At 38.6% G+C, this 20,863-nt stretch overlaps 1 long non-coding RNA gene across 1 annotated transcript; it reads left to right on the top strand.

The window, feature by feature from the left end:
* Positions 1-5,494: 5,494 nt before the first annotated feature.
* Positions 5,495-20,230, top strand: LOC123630195. Its single transcript, XR_006732615.1, has 3 exons — positions 5,495-5,539; positions 7,714-7,783; positions 20,210-20,230. It is a non-coding gene; the product is annotated as an uncharacterized LOC123630195 (long non-coding RNA).
* Positions 20,231-20,863: the final 633 nt, after the last annotated feature.

The following is a 20,863-nucleotide window of genomic DNA, read 5'->3' as shown; positions in this document are numbered from 1 at the left end:
ATTATCATATCAAATCAAATTAAAAGTAATTTCTCAATATCATCTAATCCTCAGTCCATACTCAAATGTGTTTGTCTCAAAAATGTTTTTCTAAAATTTGTTACAATTATCATTTAAAAATACGAATCACGTTCCAGCCAAGATGAGGTGGCTCCATCTTTTCCAGGTTCTCTCTCTTACAACTGAAAAACCTTGGAGATAACACAATGAACAAGGATGGAAAGATTCAGAAAGGCAGAAAGAAGAAACACTTCTAGGGACCTTGGTACTTGAGGAATGACATGGTGGTGAGTTCTCTGGGTTTCCTTATTTCCTCTCACATATTCGAGACACGTTATTGCCTCCAAAGCAGAACTGCCAATAGGCACAGACCAAAAAAGCTCCAAGTAATTCTGTTCCCGTAGGTGAAGGATCAGGAAAGGAATGGCCTAGAAGCAGAAAATTCTTTTGGCAATACCTTCCCTACTTCAGCCGGAATACCAATGGAAAAATTGCCTCCCTTTCTGCTGTTTTAGTGATGCCAGACAGGAAGTAAATCTTCCATTCCTTCTCTACCTGCCTCCAGAAACAGGTGCCCGTATGCTCTGATTCTCTTGCATATGTTATATACACTTTTCCTCAAAAGCACCAAGCTTGTTTCAATTCAATACCTTCTCATAACCTGAACCACACATTCGCCTTGTTTCTCTTTTAAACGAACTAAAGTGCTGAGTATGTAAGCAGTATGGAAGGAGTGCTAGGCAGGCATCAAATCTGCAGGTATCAGATACAGGCCAGCAGGACAGTTCTTAGTGGCAGGGGGTGGGGGACACAATTGGGGGAAGGGACTGCAGAAAAATGCAAAACACCTGACAATCATGTATATTAATCATCCGGTAACATCCTACACCCCCTGTAAGCCCTCCCCTGGACCAGGCCAATATAGGAAACCACCTGGGAGTCCTTAACCTCTTTCTCCACTCATGGAGACTGACCTATTCCCCTTTCTGGAACATATTTTCACAATTGTATAAGCTTCCTTCTTTCTCCTTTCTTTTGTTTTTTGAGACAGAGTCTCACTCTATTGCCCGGACTAGAGTGCCGTGGAGTCAGCCTAGCTCACAGCAACCTCAAACTCCTGGGCTTAAGCAATCCTTCTGCCCCAGCCTCCCAAGTAGCTGGGACTACAGGCATGTGCCACCATGCCCGGCTAATTTTATACGTATATATTTTAGCTGTCCAGATCATTTCTTTGTATTTTTAGTAGAGACGGAGTTTCGCTCTTGCTCAGGCTGGTCTCAAACTCCCGACCTCGAGTGATCCTCCCAGAGTGCTAGGATTACAGGTGTGAGCCACCGCACCTGGCCTCGCCTTTCTTTTCTACAGTGACAGCTATTTGTGTGGAACTGCATCTTGTCTGTGTTCACTCTGTAGCTCCAGCCCTGCTTGTGATTTTTCCAAACAAGGAGCCAAAGAACCAGAACATTTCTCTTTCAAAAACCAACCCTGATAAGAGAGTTAGTCATCACACCTAAGTCCTTTATGCTTTGCTCATCCAAGTTGGGGTGCGCTAGTAATGTGATTTTTCAAATAATTAACAGAAAAATAAAAAGTAGCTTAGTAAGTACAAATAGGCTTATAAATCAGTCACTGAGTAAAACCATTTATGGCATCAAATATCAGGGGCATAACATAAGAACATTTTTCTTGCAATCCACGTTTTCTCTGGGTGTTTCTCTTGCTAAATATGGTGGGCTGACTTTAAGCTGACCTACAATCATTATGCCCTTGCATAATTCCCTTGCCTTGAGTGTGGGCTGGCTGTACAACTTGCTTCTAACCAATAAAACATGCCAAAAATTATGGGTCATTTCCATGAGTAGATTGCAAGAGATGGTAACTTCCTGGTAACTAGCAGACTCTCTTTCTCTTGCTGGTTCTGAAGAAGGAAGCTGTTATGTTGTGAGCTACCCTATGGAGACATCCATGTGATGAGGGACTGAGGATGACCTCTGGCTGGCAGCCAGCAAAGGACTGAGACTCTCAGTCCAAAAACCCAGAGAAACTGAATTGTGCCAACAACTGTGTGAGGTAGGAAGTAGATCATCTCCCAGTTGAGGCTTCAGATGATATCCACCTTGGCCATCATCTTGACTGCAGCCTTGTGAGAAACCCTGAACACAGAAACCCCAGCTAAGCCACGCCTGAACTCCTGACCCAGAGAAACTGTGAGATAATAAACTGTGTTGTTTTAAACTGCTCAGTGCGTGATAATTTGTCATACAATAATAGAAAACTAATAGATATGGATATAACTTAAAAATCATTTTAGAGAAGATCTATGGGTAGCACACAAATTTTGTGAGTCTGAAAGGTATTTTTTTCCAATCTTGGAAATGGAAGTAAAATGGTTTGGCTATTGCATATAATTCTAGATTTTCTGTAAACACTTGAGATATAATTGCATTGTTTTTTAACTTTTGTTGTTAGTGATGAATCTAATTATCATTATTTTGCAGGTAATCTGTCTTTTCTCTCTGTTTTTCTTAAAATTTTTCTCATCTTTGATGTACTTTAACAAGAATATGTTGGTGTGGATATATGTTTGTTTGCTCTCAACAGTCAGAGAGCATTTGCAATCTGGGTTCTCTTGTTTCTCTGTAGTTCTAGAAATATAGCTAGTATGACTTTAAGAGTTGCTGTCCTATCAGTCCCTATAATTTTTCTTTCTGCTGCGTTCTGGGTGAATGTTTTAAGTGCAATTTTTTTATTCACTAATTCTCTCTTTTACTTAACCACTGTAAAGAGTCAGCAATCTATTGAGTTTTTATTTTAGTGACTACATTTTTATTTATAATACATCTAACTTGTTTTTTTCTTATCACCCTGCTCTTGTTTCATTTATGCTCTTTTTTTTTTTTTTTTTACTTTAGCATTTCTTGTTCAGGATGTTATTCCTTTATTTTCTATGAAAATCTGAAACACACTTTCAGGCTGTTCCATATAGTTTTGTCTTAGTGAATTCATGGTCTGATTCTTGATTTTATTGTCTGTGTTTCTTAGCATTGGATTTCTTCATGTATTTTGGAATTTGTATTTCCAGGCTCAATTTGACTGGGTAGTTTTATTTTGGTTATTTATTTATTTATTTGTTTTCTATTTTTCTTTCCTTCTTTAGGGTTTTGCAGTTGTCTCCACATGGCCCCTGTGCCCACAGTCCACAGCTAGGCTTTATAATGGAAATTTGGGAATCCTACTCTGCGGTGCTTTTGAGGATACAGAGGTCCAGCCGTAGAAATAACCAGTGGCTTGGTTCGGTCCCTGTCATGAGACCGTGCCTGTGTTCTCTCGCCTCCCTGGTCCCTGTTAGGCTGTAGTCTTAGGCAACAGAGTAACTTTTTAAAAGCATCCTTTTAAAAGTAAGGGGACTCCACTCAGAACAATTATTCAAGCAGTGAGCCTGGCTCTGGCTGTTGCACCCCCAATTCATCACTCACGTGAAACTTCGAAAGTTGCCATTATGAGACAGGAGCCAAACTCCCCCCAGTCACTGCCTGCTTCTGTCTCTGCAGCCCAAGAGATCTTTAGTACACTCTTATACAGATTCTTCGTTTACTCATGTAGTCGTTCACTCTTCTCATCAGCAAGTATCTAATGAGTAGATAATATGTACTAAATATTTGGGTGGGAAGAGCATATTAGACATAGATTCTGTTCTAAAGACACTGAGAGTCTAGTAGGAGAGATAACACAGGTATATTCATAAGTAACTAGCATGTTTGCAATATGTGAAGCCCTTTAGAGGTATTAATTCGTTTACTTCCCGTAACAGCACTCTGAGGTAAATGCTATTATTATACTTTCCCATTATTTCCATCTTACTTTAGGGGAGGCCAAGGTAATGTGACACAGGTTGTTTTGGAGCAAGGCTATTGAACCACAAACCAGTTGTACTTGGCTCTGATGCAGGGGATGGTAAAGAATCTTTGAAAGGGTGTGAGTGCTAAGGTTAAGAAGGTCGGTCTAGGCTGGGTGTGGTGGCTCATGCCTGTAATCCTAGCACTTTGGAAGGCCAAGCTGGGAGGATTGTTTGGGGCCAGGAGTTTGAGAACAGCCTGAGCAAAATCAAGGCCCTGTCTCTACAAAAAATAGAAAAATTAGCTGGGTATGGTGGTATGCATCTGTAGTCCCACCTACTCGGGAGGCTGAGGCCAGAGGATTGCTTGAACCCAGGAGTTCGAGGTTGCAGCACTCTATTGCCTAACCCTGGAGACAGAGTGAAACCCTATCTCAAAAAAAAAAAAAAAAAGGTCAGTCTGATCTTAGCAAACACAGCAAGGTGGATCGGAGTGAGAGAAACCCTAGTGAGGAGATTATGAGGCAACAGTGGTCCAGTTAGCATGGTGGTCATGAGAATGAACCAGAAAGTACAGAATAACAGCATTTAGGAACAGATTAGAAGCAGATGTCAAGGGGGAAAGCACCAGAGGGAGGTATGTAAAAGGTCCCTGGAGTCAGGCTTGGGAGACGTGAGTTTTATCAGAGTTTTGCCCTTACATAGTTGTGTGCACCCTTGGGCATGTGGCATTTTTATTCTTAATCCTGTTTTCTCAGTTTGCAAATGAGATACAATTAGATTAAAGGCTCTAAAGTAGAAGCTGCCATGCTTTATTTTTTTAAAACCCATAAAGCATTTTATAAGAGTTTGAATTAACTGTCAACATTTATACATTGGAATTACACACAAATCTGCATTTCTGGCTTCTCTTGAAAAACTGGAAAATCTGGTAATACCAGGCTCCTGAGCTCACATTACAGCAGTGTGCTTCACCCTGAGTAGCAAGCAGGGTGATGTCTAGCCAGGCCACCGCAGTCCTACCTCCCATTTCCTGCCTGTGAGTTCTTTTCAATCATATCAATCATATTGCCTGTCTTGGCCCTGCAGACATTCGATTATTTTTAACCTTGGACCAGTTGATTTTCAAGTTTCTTCCCTTGTAAATCTTGTGAATTTGTAATTTTCACATATGTATTCTAAAAGAGGGAGGAAGGGATTGGTAACAGTAATAGATAGGTTTATTAAGAGCTTATTTTTTGCACTGTTGTTTCAAGTGCTTTACATATATTATCTCATTTAACCCTCATAACAACCCTTTAACATAGATATTATTTTTTATCATTATCCTCATGTTCCAACTGAGGAACAAAGGCCTAGGAGGCTAATTTGCCCAAGGTCATATGGTGGCTAAATGGTAGAGCCAGGATTTGAAGTTAACAGGCTTTGACTCTAGAGTTAATGCTTCTAACCATTATTAAGCTTTGCAATAATTGGAAGGTCAGGGAATTTTGGAGAAAAGCTAGTTGTTCTAGATGTATGGGAGGATGATGGTCAGGGCATCATTGTGGCCATGAGGAAGGAGATAAAGATAGTCAAGAGACTTGCTACCTTAGGAAAACAAGTAGGAAGCCTTGACTGCTGTGATTCTGGATGCCAGCCAGTTAAATCACTGGAAGGAGACACCCAATCTAGTCCTAGTGTAATGAAGCATTAAGAGATAAGGTAAGAAAGACTTCAAAAAGGACTTCAGAATTAAAGAGGGAACAGAAGCCAAGGTGACAGCTGGGTGGGAGGTGGGGGGCATGTGTTGTCGTAAGGCCAGGCATGTGCCAGCCCTTGTCTTCTGCCGAGAAGCTGTGAGTGCAAACTCAGGATCTGGACCCAAGGCCAGCCTGGTGCACTACTGCTGCACGTTCATTAGATCAGGCGTACAAACTATGGTGAGCAAGCTGTCCTGCAAGATTATCCAGAGTGCCTCTGGGCAATGGAGCTACAGGGAGAGCTTAATGACTATTTCAGATTGCTGGCTTATTAACTATATATATTTAAAATACATAACACTTTTTAATACTTATTTTTCTTTATTTTATTTTAATAATAAAATATGGAAAATGTACATAAGTCTTCAGAAACTATGACACATGAAAAAGCTTAAATATGACATTATAAGTGGCATATTTTTCCTAAAATGTACATGTAAGCATTTTCTTTCTATGATTATCATAATTTTCATTTTTTCTTTTTTTAAAATTCCTTTCTGTGTTGGTGAAAAATAATTATGTAAAATTATAAAAAATATATAATTAATAAAGGACAAATGGAACATATATAAATGGAAAGGATAATGTTTTATAATAACTGGGCCAATTGAGATAATATAGATTAGTAGAGGAATAGCTTGCCTGCTATATGTTTTTGGAAGAATTGATAAGAAACTAAGTTGAGAACTGTTTTATTTTTTCATTTAGGGAACATTTATTAAGCACCTGCTATGGGCTGGGATCTCAATGGGAGGCAGAAGGAAAAAATAATACAAATAAGATTCAGCATAGGCTTCAAGGAATTTGTAATTTCCTCCAGTCATCTGGGGCCTGGTGACAGGGACTGACAGTTTGGCTATTTTGAGGTGTATATTTCCTACTCTAAAGTGTAGACTGGGCCTCTCCCCCAAAATATCTTCCCTCATTTACTTGGTGCTAGTATGGGCCATATATCAGCATGGAATCAGGCAGGATCACAGGCTAATATCAGATCTCTAGTCTGATACATTAAGCAATGCTTTTCACTCTCTCTTTCGAAAGTGTGCAGAATTCATGTACGTTACAATAATTAAATTTCTGTTTTTCTAATCATTCTTAAAATGGAACATGGTTGAGCCAGCTTTGTATGAACTGGCCCTGTTTTCTACTTCTGTTGAAACCGCTTTTAGAGGTAGAAGTATGTGGAGTGTTTTTAGGGCAGTACTCACGGCTTACACTGATTGTTTTTTACTTCAGGAAAAGGTTAAGACAACTGTGTCCAGACTTGGGAGAGAAGAAATTTGTAAGCAAGTGAGATACAATTTTGGACTGGCTCCTTAGACCAAATACCATCAGTTTTGAAAAGTACTATAATCTGTTGGTGTGTCAAGGGGCAACCTGACCCGATTTTTGTCATTGTCCTTAAAGCTACTCCAAGTAAAACTCCTGTAAAATCTGTGTAAAAATAGTGGATTTACTAGGCAAATTCAGTTTCATGAAAAGCCTGACAGTACCCCCATCCATCTAGAATGACTCATCTGAGTGGCTGTTACATAAAAATACTGAACCATCCACTGACTAAAATTCATTTTACAGGAGCTCTAAGCTGCGGTAAACCCACACTGATCCTGTCCTGGTGCATCATTAGAGTCATGTAGCAGGGCTAACAAAATTTCTCTTTTAACAAGCAATCCCTCCTGCAAGGGTTAAATCACCATACAGTGAAGGGTGGATTGGTTTAACCAAATTGGCTGAAACAACTAGAAAATGTAGGTGTTCTGATGGTGGAAAAGGAAGAGTATGAATCTTTGCACACTATCTGGAAAAGCAGGTCTGCTTGGGGTGAGCTTGCATGAGAACACTTGAGGAGGGGTGGGTCCAAGACCCCAAGATATGCTTTGAGATTGTACATAGGTTATATGCAAATACTACACGATCTTATATAAAGGACTTGAGCATCTGTGGGCTTTGGTATCCGTAGGAGGGACTTGGAACCAATTCCCCATGCATAGAAGGCATGACTGTGTAGCTGGCTTCTAGAGATCACTAGGCCCTTCTCCTAAAACAGATTACTTAGTCATCCATGTAGGCTCCTTCACTAACCAGTATGTACACTTGGTCAAGCTGCTCAATTTATTTCAGTATTCATTTTGCCAGAGCTTTTTCCTCATTTGCAAAATGAAGGCCCTGGACTTCTTGATTTCCAAGGCTTCTTCCAGCTCTACAGGTAGGTATTTCTAGGTGGGATCTTTTGTGTTTCACTGAGATCTCGGGGATGCCAGTGATGTCCAGCACCAGATGTTTGGATTGTTCTGTTCATCACAAATGATAAAGGGGTGTCCTGATAAAAGAAAGGCGGAAAAAGGGAGACTGGATATGTGTTCCTAGCTTAGAGCAGACTCTACATTTGGGTGGGCAAAGTGGGGCTCATTTGGTTGAAAGTGTCCAGAGTGAGTGGGGTTCTTTATGTCGCCTAGCACCTTCAATTACACAGGACTGGCAGAATTGTGGTGAATCCATTAGAAGAGTCAAATAAAACATGGTGTAGACCTTGGAGAGTGAAATCGGCTGTAATAGACTGACATGTTTCTTTCAGTTTGATTGAAAGATTTAACTTTGTCATTCTTTACTTAAAATGAGTTCTTTAAATTTTTCATATAAACAAACCTTCTTTTATTAAATTTTGAGAAATAAGTTTTATACATAAAACCCAGAATATTAATGTGGTTAAAATCTATTTATATATCTTAAATATTTCTGTGCTCCAGTTATGTTAAATCAAGGATGTGTAACTAATATTGTGAGAATATGGCAAATGGGGTAGAGAAGGAAATAGTTTATAAATTTTAAAGTCACTGTAATTAATGGAAGGAAATACACAAGCCATTTTTATATAATCAAATACACATGAATAGTTTCCACTTGCATCATGGGTGTGGATCTGAAGGCAACATGTAACAGAGAAGGAGCCAAATTTAAAGATGTTTATTTTTTCAGCATATGAAGAACATGTGGGATTAGCTACATAGAAGTATACATCTGAAATTAAATAACAACATCAACAAGTTCATATTCAACTCTTTGAGGGCAGAGAAAGTTGTATTCATTTTTCAATTATTAGTATTTCCATCAGTACTTGCTACACAGAAGGCATTTGGTACATTTTGGGAGAGGAAGTTGGGAAAAAGATTAATTTTGCTTGTCCTCTGAAGAAGAACTAATCATTTTCAAAAAAGTAATAATCTACAAATGAGAACCAGATCACTTTATTGAGTACAGTTGAGTTACTTCTTTAACAAATATTTATTCTTCTACTCGAATGTGCTGGATAATGTACCAAGGCTAAGCTAGCTAAGAAGAAAAACAGCTAAGACATTCCCTGCCCTTAAAGAATATTTGATCTAATAGGATAGATAAAATATGCACAAATAGTGACAAAGACATAGAATTATGCAAAGATTTGTTGCGTAAATGTTCAAGGGAGATAGTACCTTCAGCTGATGGAATTGATTGAATACCTATGACATGCTAGGCACTTTACAAATCATTTCTCTTACACAGTGGGCATTATTATACCTGCCTCACAAATGATGAAACTGAGGCTCAGAAAGGTATGCCTGTGAAGAATTCAGAGCTGGCACTTTGTGCTGGATATATGGTGGATTTTTTTCCCCCAGGACCCATGGTCTTTTAATTACCACAGGATACCTTTCTGGAGCAGTCGAGGTTTATGCAGAAGTAACCCTGGGACTGGGAGAAGTTCTGTCCTATAAAAATTCCCCTTGGAGTGAGCCCCTGAGGCCACATCAGTGCTCTGTGACATTCTTTCCCTCCCCTCCTTAACACAGTGTGATAAACACAGTGACAGAGATGTGTCCAAGGTATTATGAGAGCACAGCAGTAGGGCACCTGGTTAACAGAGCACATATACGACAAGACTTTGGGCACGAGGTAATGCTGTATTGCTAAGTAGTGAAAATCCTAAGGTCAGTCTTACATTTGTTTTTCAATATTTGCTTTTAACCATCTTTGAGAGCAGTTAAAACATATGTTGCAATTTAAAGAAACACATGGTAATTCCGTACCCTGTTCAGTTTCATGCTACAAAATATAGTAAATGCATTAATATTTCCACTTAGGAGTGAAAATGTTTGGGGGAGCAGAAAAAGCTTGTTTGCCAAACAATAAAATATTTTATTTCCTTAGAAAATAACCACATAATCTGACAGGAAAAATTATTGCAAACCTATAAGAGTGTCTATTTGGCCAACATTAAATGATATTAACATTGCATTTATTCTCTTACTTGCTTCTAAGTCTTGGATAATGTGGCTGGTCTTTGTCATCAGATAGGATTGCTTTTTCTTTAGTAAAAGACACAGATTTTTATCGTCAGGATACAATGGAGAACTTTTATATGCATATCTGAGCAGCGAAATAATTAAATCTTTTAGAAAGACCCTTGAGGCCGGGCGCGGTGGCTCATGCCTGTAATCCTAGCACTCTGGGAGGCTGAGGCCGGAGGATCGCTCAAGGTCAGGAGTTCGAGACCGGCCTGAGCAAGATCGAGACCCTATTTCTACTGAAAAAATAGAAAGAAATTATAAAATATACAGAATTATAAAATTATAGAAAATTATAAAAATATACAGAAAAAATTAGCCGGGCATGGTGGTGCATGCCTGTAGTCCCAGCTACTCGGGAGGCTGAGGCAGGAGGATTGGTTGAGCCCAGGAATTTGAGGTTGCTATGAGCCAGGCTGATGCCACGGCACTCTAGTCCAGGCAACAGAGTGAGACTCTGTCTCAAAAAAAGAAAGAAATACCCTTGAAAATCTTTCAGATGTATGGCTGCATTTGAAGATCTTCATTTTTTGAGGTATGAAATTCTATTTTTTCTTTCTTTATTTTTAAAAAGGCAGTATTTTGTTCTTGATACAAATATATTTGATTTTTTAAAAATCTGAATAAATGTTTAATCATAAAGGCTAAATTAGTTAATTAGCACTTTATCCATCACTAACGTGAGCAACATGGAGAATCTGACATGAAAGGATCACACTGTTTCAAAAGAGCCAATCACTATAATACATTTTTTATAAGTCTGTTTTTTTCCTTCTTTCTTTTAATAAAAGATGTAAGAGAGCAACATTTCAGAAGGGACTACTTACCTTGATGAAAGACACAATCTTCAGGACTGGGAAACTGCTTAGTGTACCTCAGCCACTCACATAATTCTGGTTCCAAGGGCTAGTTCCTGAGACCATAAAATGTTATAATTCTGGCTTTGACCAATTCATAATTTATAATAAACCAGATGGGACATGGAGTAAAATTTGTTTTTGTACCATTTAAACTGGGGTGAAAAAATTTGGAGCAGCTTAATGTTATAAATAAGTCTGCAGATGAGATGTTTAAGATGATAAACAAAGAACAAGCTATTCTCAAACACTTTAGAAGTATGAACTTAAATAAACAGATGACCCATGTGCAAATTATTTCCACCTATTCTGAATCCTGTCCTATTTGGAAGAAATTTGAAAGGTTATTCAGTGGCATTCTAGTTTTATCACCTTAAACATATTTATTTGAAAATACTTTGCTAAAATGTCATTAGTAAATAGTAAAATTATTTTTCTTAAAGCAGTTTATAATTCCTATTATTCTTTCCAGAAAAAAATCTAAATCAATGTTTTTCAAAATAATATCTGTAAATTATTTTGAATAGCTTTATTTATCTTTTTATTAGATTTTCCCCTCTTTCTAAATGTATAATTTTGAAGATTTAAGAAAAATATTTTGAACATTCCTTAGGTCTGGCCCAGCAGTGCAGAGTAGTGGAGAGGGGGCTGGAGCCAGACCTGACACTTGGCCTGTGAACAGACCTGATGACAGAGCATGAGTGGTATTGATCCAAGAAGTCAGGGTAGCCAAAACAGTAGGATAAAAGAAAAAGGAAGCACTGGGGCTTTAAGAGGCATCCTGGGAGATTTGTGGAGCAGAGTAAGAGGAAGTTGAGTGGTGTTTGATGATCAGAAGCTCAGACGGTTAGCTGCAGGAAAGTTAGTCAATAGACCCCAGGACCCAGGTCCCTAGCAGGGGTTGGAAAGAACAAAGCAAGACCCAGGGCTCAATAGCATGGGTAAGAAGGCAGGTGACTATGATAAATGACTAAAGAAACAGAATCAAGGCAGAAAATACAGAGTTATGGAATTTTGATGCTGGTGTAGTGGACACTTGTCTTGCCGCACAGCCTCCATTCCCTTTCTTCCTACCTTCAGTGTCTTTTGAAAAAGCAGTCATATGGTCAGCATGGGATTGACACCACCCACTGGATTAATCAAAGTGAATGTTAGGAATTTTACTAAGACGGTTGAAATGCAGATGGTTTCTTCCCTCATTGCTACTATTGCTGTCAGTTTTGGTACCTTGAAGAGAACCATTCTGAGGAAAAGCTGACACAAGGAGATGGGCAGAACTGAAAATTTGCAGAGAAATGAAGACAAAATCCTAAGGACATAGTAAACCTTGGATGATGTGATGCTTAATGACAGCATCACCTCTGGTTTTTTTAGTTGCCTGGACCAATGCATTCCTTTTTTGTTCCAGCCATTTAGTTTAAGTTTTCTGTTACTTGTGATTGAAAGCAACTGATACATTAGATGTTGGCCAGGAATAATGAAGAAGCCCAGTTATAAGATGATTCATGGTGGGCACACAAGTCTCAGGAATAAGACCAAAGCCTTGTTAGGATTTGGGAGACTTGAGGTTAGAGGTAATCTCATCTTAAATCCCAAAGTTCTGGACAAGAATAATTTAAATTTCTGTTGCTGAAGATTAGGATCGGTGCTAGAATTTAAAGTGAAAGTTCAGCCTGCAGAAGGGCAACAAATTGGATGAGAAAGATGGGATAAGAGAGAGGCTGGGCCTGACTCTATTTATAGCACCCCTAAATTTGATTTATTCTTGGAGTTGGGGACAAAATTTTTGAGTGGGACCCAAATTCTAATTTTATAATGTAGGACAAAGTAAAACATAAATGTATGTACAAAAATTAATTAAATATTTAAAAATAAATTCCTTTTATAGCCAATATCTATACCAAGTAAGGTAACCCTATGTAATGAACCATTTTCCTTATTTTAAGGAAGGTACCAAGAATACACATAAAAATAATATGGCATAAGTTATAATTAGAAATTAAATTTCTTTGCTATCCTTTCTCAGAGAGACTATACCTATCTTGTTTATTGTTATATTCTCAGTGTTTAAGACAAATATTATTTGACCAATTGAATAGATAAGCTGATCCTCTTGCTTTTAGTTCCCTCTGATGCTGGCCTTGACACAGGACTTGGGTGGAGGTGGTTTATTTGGGATGTAAACCCGAGCAGCTAAGTGAGGTAGTGAAGAAGGGAGAAAGGAAAAGGAGAAGAACAAGTAAAAGGTGTCTAATAAACCAGCTACCTTTGTAGGCAACTGCAGTTCAATCCCACTGGAATTGTCCTACTGGCTGGGACTTTACCTACCATGCCCCACCCTCTGCTGGGTGAAGATTGACTCCATCCCTGGAGGTTAACTCGCTCACACTTTGTGTAGTGACTGTCTGTGGTGAGGCAAGTTCCCACCACGTAGAGAAAGCCCTCAGGCAGAGGAAAGGGAAGAGCCAAGGACTTGAGAGGGGAAGCTGTCTATGTCAGGAACCATCTACCACAGTGACAGGTGAACTTAGAACCAGGTAAAGAGGAGATGGGGTGGATGCCAAAAGCATCTGCCACACTGCTACTCAGAACGTCTGTTGCTTTTATCTGGCCATTATCTCTTGCCCATATCTTCAAGTCACAGCAGAGGCCCTTCATTTGGTGAACTGATATTCCTCCACTCCATGCATTTCTTGTGTATCTGCCTATCAAGAACTGCTAGATTCCATTATACTGCCCTAGAATTTTATATGTGGGCACTGGGAGAAAGAGAAGTTCTCTCTTTGCTCTGAGTTCAACTGACTAGAATAATACATACCTGGAGTTATCTGTAGCCATACCTCTCCTTCTCCTGCTGCAAGAAGAAAGCCATCTATAGCAGGAGAGAATGAAGCCAATATATACAGAGTGAAGCAAAACCAAGGAATGGAGAGAACCATACAGACAGGGTTGAGTTCTTAGATACAGTCATTCCACGTATGACCTCCCCCTGTTAGGAGGGTATCCCTGACCTGTTGAGTCTCATGAGGAAATCAGTTTTCCACTTCACCACTCACCCAATTTTTTTCTTTGCATATGCTAAGTTGAATTCTCTCACTTACAACCAAAAAAGTATTAACCAATATACTTGCTTCAATATGTATATTTATTCCACAATGTGACACATTGTGACATAGAGCAACCATTATTTTCTAGGAGGCTGAGAATCCTCAAATGAGTTACGCTTACCTTATCTACATAAATGGAAAAGTAACAGCTGGAAAAAAAATAATTTATTTTATCTCTGCTCTAGAAATAGAAGAAAAATGACACAAATCTTGTGTGGTCTACAGAAGAGTAAAATCTCTTTAAAAGGTCCTGGGTCTAGTGCATATAAAGGTGGGTGGTATACACAAATTTTATTTTGGACATCAAAGCACACAGGGATTGTGGCAGGAAGAGTCCATTGAGGAGAACGCTGTATCAGTAATGTGCTCTTGGCTTTTGTGTGTTCTTCTGAAGATTTTTTTAAAAGCTGTTTTGCTAGGTAGTTATTATCTATTAAATAATACTTCACAATGACATCTTAAAATAAATACTCCTACTCTTTTCCTAAACTTTTTGAGTCAACTACTAGAAACAAGTTTAAGAACTAAACAGTGTGGTAACATCATTACTACCTTATGTCTTTTTTCTTCCTTTTCTTTTGTTAAACAGAAAATTGTTATACTTCTCTCAATTTGCTCCTACGAAAACCCTGTGCTTGATTTTCTATTTGACATTTTCATGACACTTATTCTAACTGACAAAACAGCTTCAGATAATTTGTATTTCTATATACCACCCAGGATGAGTTTTCATGTAAAAACAGCAAACCAGTTTTTTAAGAAACATAAAAAATTGACTTATATATAATTCTGATGAGAAACTGTGGTATTTAATACAATTAAACACATTTTTAAGTAGCTTACGTAGGCCAGAGATTGTGCTAGACCCAAAATAATAGGCTGCATATCCAGGTCTCACATAAAGCCTGGCAGATGATCCTTGTTATTAAAGAAGTATTGCCAGGAAATTGCTGTGAGACTTAGCTGTTTTTCCAGCAACTGAGTTCTGAGAAGGGAGATCTGGAACCATGGGGTGGGTAGATCCCAGGGAAACACTGTCCGTGGATGGGTTGTGCCAAGGTAGGGACAAGGGAGAAATATTCACCCAGAATAACTGAGGCCAGTGAGCTGGAGGGACCACAAAAGCAACAGTTAAGAAGGAAAAGGAAGGTTATCGTGGCTTTAAGCATCAGGTCTGGAGGAGCTTAGGGCAGTAAACAGCAAATCAACTCTAAGAGGAGACCAGGGAGGATTGGGAAGAAGTTGGATCAGTGGTGAGGGGGTGGAAGACACATTTTCCTGGGGTGCCAGCCAGAGTGAGTCTGATAGCTCAGAGGAGCCATTCAGAACCAGACATTATTTGCAAATCAAATAACTAAAAATCAAAACAATGAAGGTAATCTATTAGTTTACTTACAACACGCCAAATAACTTGTTAGATGAAATTGTTTTTCTCAAAGTGGTTGTACCAATTTACATTCCTACTTGCTAAGTAAGGAAATTCCAGTTGCTCCACAGGTTCGCCTACAGTTGCTATCTATTGTCAGTCTTTTATATTTTAGGATAATCAATATTAAAAAAAAATCTTGTGAATCTCATGAGGAGCAGGGTTGTGAAACGATTTTCTATAATCTGAGAGAATCATACCAGGTAGATGAGAATAGGAACTGACATTTAGAATAGAATTTTCCCAAGAAAAGTAACCTTTTTGTGTCAACTAATCCTCATCTGTAAAATTAAGATAACACTTTGTAAGGTTATTGTGAAAATTTAAATGTGTGGAGACACGCAAAGCACATTGTGTTTTCAGTGGTTACTGTCATTACATCTTAGCCATATAGTCAACCAAATAGCGGACGAACATTCCCGGGTACACTCCTCCGTGAGTTGTGCTAGGCTTCCCGGGCACTCCTATGCTCTACGGTTTAGCCAGGCACTCACACATATGCGGCATGAAGATTATAAAAGGCACTTTTTAAAGTCATCGTGTGACAATAAAAATTTAAGAGAAAAAAAAGTTGGATAGGAAGCAGGGGAAAATGAGAATAAGTTATCTTCTTTGTAATTTATATTATTATAAATACCTTCACAAAAATTATGAAAGCTAATGATATTAATTTTTTCTCAAATTTGAACTGTTGGCCTAAGAAAATATTTATCTTAATTTTCTAAGCCTAAGAAATAAAATAAGGTAAAAATTTAAAAATGACTCATCATTGTACACACACATAAGATAATTTCTGTCAATTCATACAATTTCAGAAATGTTATAATTTCAGAAATAAGGAGAGATAGCAGATGCTGTCAGTGGGGGGAGTGGTCAGTGTAAGCTCCATGTTAGTCGTATCAAAACAAATTGTTTTATGTCAACACATCAAAAAAGCATAAGTGCAAATATAAATATTTATAATTAGAAGCAACAACTGAGCATCCGTACCAAGTGTGTCATTATATCAATTATACTTTTAAGCAAAAATAGCATATTTTGCTTGTGGTTATTTAGCATTCAGGAATAAGTAGATAATTTTATTTTACTTTTGAGGCAAGGTTAGGAATAAGTCCACAATTTTTTTTTATCACCTACTGTTTAACCAAGAAAAAGTGCCTTTGGATGTTCAAGAGTCAAATGTGCATTGTTACTTTTTTACACTGATCACTTAAATATTACTTTATAGATAATTTTAATGATACATAATATTGTAACAAACATAGACATCTTGAAACCCTAACACTATTAGGATTTTGGTGTTCATATTTAAATGTTTAAGAACTCTAAAAGTTTAGATGTCTCATTAGAATTCTCATTGGCTGACTGAGCGGCTTAGTTAGATTCAGATATAATACCTTAGAATAGCAAGTACAGTGTACTCATTTGTTATTTTCCTCCATCCATTCCTCCCTTCCTCTTTTCTAAAACTCCTTCAAATTTCCCAGCCACGTTTGGAGTGCTATGGCCCCAGGTCATCTAAAGCCAAGCAGCTGTAGGGGACCAATCAGCTGTAAGGGCCAAGGAAAAAATTTCCCCTTCACCGTCTCATGGTTGGCTGAAAAATCAACTCACAAAAGGCAGATTAATTGGAGGTCAGGCATACAAATTTATTAATATACATAGAGAGGTGGGAGTCACAGAATGACTACCCAATATCCCAATGGGGTACAGCTGCTTATATACCCAACTTCTTAAGGAAAGTGTGGATGATTTTAGGGGGGTAGTAAACGATCTTTAGGGGAATTCACTGGGTTTGAAGAACATACAATGGCCTGGGACAAAGTCTGTTGGGTGTGCAGAACAGACAAAGTCTGTCTAGGTTTGTTGACAGACTTTAGTCTTTCTTCCTGAGATATGAGTTCAGTTAATGAAAATTCAGGGAAGGGACTGGCAGTAAAATTTTTCTTCCTTGGGGAGTCTGGACTTTAGGCAATTAAGGGAACTTCAGAGAACAATTTCATTTTGTGCCTTGGGAGAGGTAGAGGACTGAGAGACAGGAAGTGGGAGAAGGAAAAATAATTGTTCACGTTGGTGGGTCTGTCTTGTCTTTTTGTGGATAGGAGAAAAGTCTCTGTTAGCATCTGTTGATCTTTAAGGGCCTTTAATTCAAAAAAATGATTATACAAGGGAGCCATATTTTGGGGTGAAGCCCCCTGTGCTCCTTCACAGTAACTTAGCCCAGATGGGTACAGATGAGGTGGGCCAGTCAGGATCAATAAGACTATGTTCTGGGATTCCAATTGTGGGAAGCAGAACTTCTCTTTTCTGCTGGAAACATATAGCCTGGAGACCTTCTAGAAACCTCAAGGAGAATTTCTGTTGCAAATGGAGCCACCACTTAGGAAACATTGCTGAGGAATAAGAGGCAGCAACCAACCACATTCTGCTCACTTTGTATGAATCACTGGACCAAACCTTCTAAAACAATAGCTGCTTCTGGATTTTCAGGTATGTGAGTCAATAAATTCTTTGTATTGTTTAATCCAGTTTGAATTTTTTTTTTTTTTTTTTTAGTTACTTACAAACAAAGTCATGCTGACAAAAATACTGAGCTGCTGGCAGTTCCCTTTTTACATGACTCCCATTTTCATGAGGTAGTTAGTAGGGCTAGGAATCTGTTCTTGCACGTAGTCTCAGCTCTTTCGTGGAACCACTACTTCTAAAATGTGGAATGTTAAATGGATAGACCACTGGGCTTAGTGTTAGAGGAAGAAGGGTTTAGTCTTGATTCTGCCAATTCTTTTATTAAGTGAATTCCATAATTCACTCAATCTCAGTTTCTCTGTCTATAAAATGAGGAAGTAGGCCTTTATTGTGTTTATCTATCTATCTATGAAAGCAAAACAATTTTTCAAAAGAAATCTTATGTAGAACGCAACAAATAATACACATACAATTTCAAGTTATAAGAAGGGCAATTGTTTTTCTCATTCCTGTATCCGTAGTGTAACCACAAACCTGGCAAAATGCCCTCAATGTACTCAACAAGCGGCTGCTGAATGAAGGAATAAAAGCAGAGCTTCTCTTGGAAAGACGGCATAGAGTCTGGACCCCCATTTGCTTGGCCTTCTCCTCATCCCCTTGAGCTGCCCTTGAGGTCCTCCTAAGGAACTTCACGGGATAGGGGCCAAGGGAGAACTCTTTCACTCTCTGAAGGTTCACTGAAAAATCAACTGACCGAAGGCAGTTGATTGGAGAAAGGGCATATAAATTTATTAATATACACACAGGGGAGAACCACAGAGTAATTACTCTCAAACCCTCAATGGGGTACAGAGGCTTATATACGATCTTGAGGTTATGGAGAGAGTGGGGGTCAGAGCATGGTCCCAAACTGGTTATGATGGCCAGACGGATTATGGGGGAGAGAGAAGAGGATGCCTAGACAGAAAAGGTGGTCTTGTTATGTAGATAAAACCTCACCAGGTAGCAGTCCTCAGGGAGAATAGATGGCAAATGTTTCTTTCAGATCTTTAAAGTTGTCAGATTCTCAGTTAATCTTTCCTAGATCTGACAAAGGAAGGCCCTCAGAAAAAGCCTGGCTGCATCAATGCAGATTTTCTCTGCAGATGTAAAGCTCCCCACAAAGGACAGCTTTGCAGGGCTACTTCTCTTTGTTGGCTCTCTGAACAGCCATCTGAAAATATGTCAAAGAAGTATATTTTGGCATAAAATATTTTCATTTTCTTTAAGAAGGAGCACCAGCTGAAAGCCAATGGCCAAGTGATCTCTAAGGCCGCTGCCGTTCCAACATTGTGCAGTCCTTCTTAGTGAAGCTCAGCTGCAGCAGGAGTGGAGTGCGGCGTAATGATTGGGTCAGAAGAATTATATTATGAGACTTTTCAGATGATTGTTCCTACCCTACTGAGATTTTTTTCTGTCACACTAGTCAATTAATTATTTCTATTAATTAATCATTTTTAAAAGAGCCTACCATGTCCAGGCGCTATGTTGGGAGCTAGTGATATGACAGAGCAGTGAACAAACAGGACAGAATGACAGACATGGTCCCATTCTCTTGGAGCTTTCTTGGTTGTATTAACGCATTGGAATCTCCCTGGGAGCAGTCAAAATCCTGATGCCTTGGTCCCACCCCCGGGGATCCTACACACACACACACACACACACACACACACACACACACACATTTGGAGTCGCTCATCAAGGGGTGATTTTATAAGTCTGAGCTTATCAGGGTATGTGAAGTTAACACACAGTCCCTCTTGATAATGCATTTTCCTACGGGCTTTCAGGGGATAGATCCATGACAATAAGGAGATGTCTAGGGGCAGAGCGCTGCTCTTTCTTCCATGATGAGTGTGTGTGTGTGTGTATATGTATGTGTGTGTATAGGAAAGACTATGTGTTGGGAAGAACAGGTTTAAAGAGAGTAGGAACCTCTCAGCCTCTTGGCAGAAATGGTATCTAATAGGAGGTAAGTACACACTTACATATGTGGAAGAGGAAGTATTTGAGGTGGTGGAATGGTAAAAACAGATGAAAATTGGATAAGCAAAGCTTTTAAAACTAGCATTTTTGAGCCTGAGTTAATCCTTACCTGCAGTGAAAAATATAGTTATGTAACTGTAAAATTTAAGAGAAAACAAAACTTACCTCTCTACTTGTGTTGAAGGATGGGAGTCTATGTACTGGTTTAGGTGATTTTCAGAGTATTTTCTGTTAGTACCAATTCTGGTATTTAAGCTTACTTGTAAATAATAAATCAACAAATAAATACAGTTTAAAACACTCAGAAAAGCTGCTTGCTATTCTCAAAATGGATACTTTGACCATTGTTTTAGTGGAATTTTAGACTAGGGCAGGAAATGTGTGGCTTTTGTGCTTCTTGCCTCTGTTCATTTGTTCATTTATTTTAAGACTCAGCTCAACTGATACTTTCTCCCAAGAAGTCTTCTCTGATCCTGTCAGCACAAAGGTATTTATTTGACAATCTTAAGACTGCAAAATGGTCACTGTTACATTATTTATTATTTTTAACAGTAAAATTTTCCTTCATGGATTGCAAACTCACAGAGGCAGGACTTTGGTTCATTTCTCCCCCATCAGGCCAAACCCGATGCCTTGGCATTGTAGGTCCTCAAAAAAGGTTTGTTGAATGGGATAGATTTGTTTTCTTTCCCTAACTCTATAATGAGAGATACTATGATGTAATTCTTTTTTATTCTGGCTCTGATTGCAAGAAACAACCACAACAAATTTTTCTACAAACCTTACCATTAGATGCAGCAGTTCCAGTGTGCAACTTCTGAAACCAAACCAGGAAAGAACATTATGTATTGATGTTAGAAATCCACAAATGCTTCAACTTTAAATACTTTCCACTGTTTTTTTTCTTCATCAAATGAAATCTTTCCATGTTTTAGCTCTAAGAAAGATTAAGCACATTCATTCTAATTATGCAACCTACTGGCAAAGCAATCTAAATGAGAAACACTCTGCTGGTTGTATTTCACAGTTGCCAATGGAAACAGAGACAAGTTTGGAAAACTGCAAAGTCAAGTCTGAGCCTTG

The sequence above is a fragment of the Lemur catta genome, chromosome 1 (assembly GCF_020740605.2).
Source record: "Lemur catta isolate mLemCat1 chromosome 1, mLemCat1.pri, whole genome shotgun sequence".
Lineage (NCBI taxonomy): Eukaryota > Metazoa > Chordata > Mammalia > Primates > Lemuridae > Lemur > Lemur catta.
This window is presented reverse-complemented; position numbering and strand designations above follow the sequence as displayed.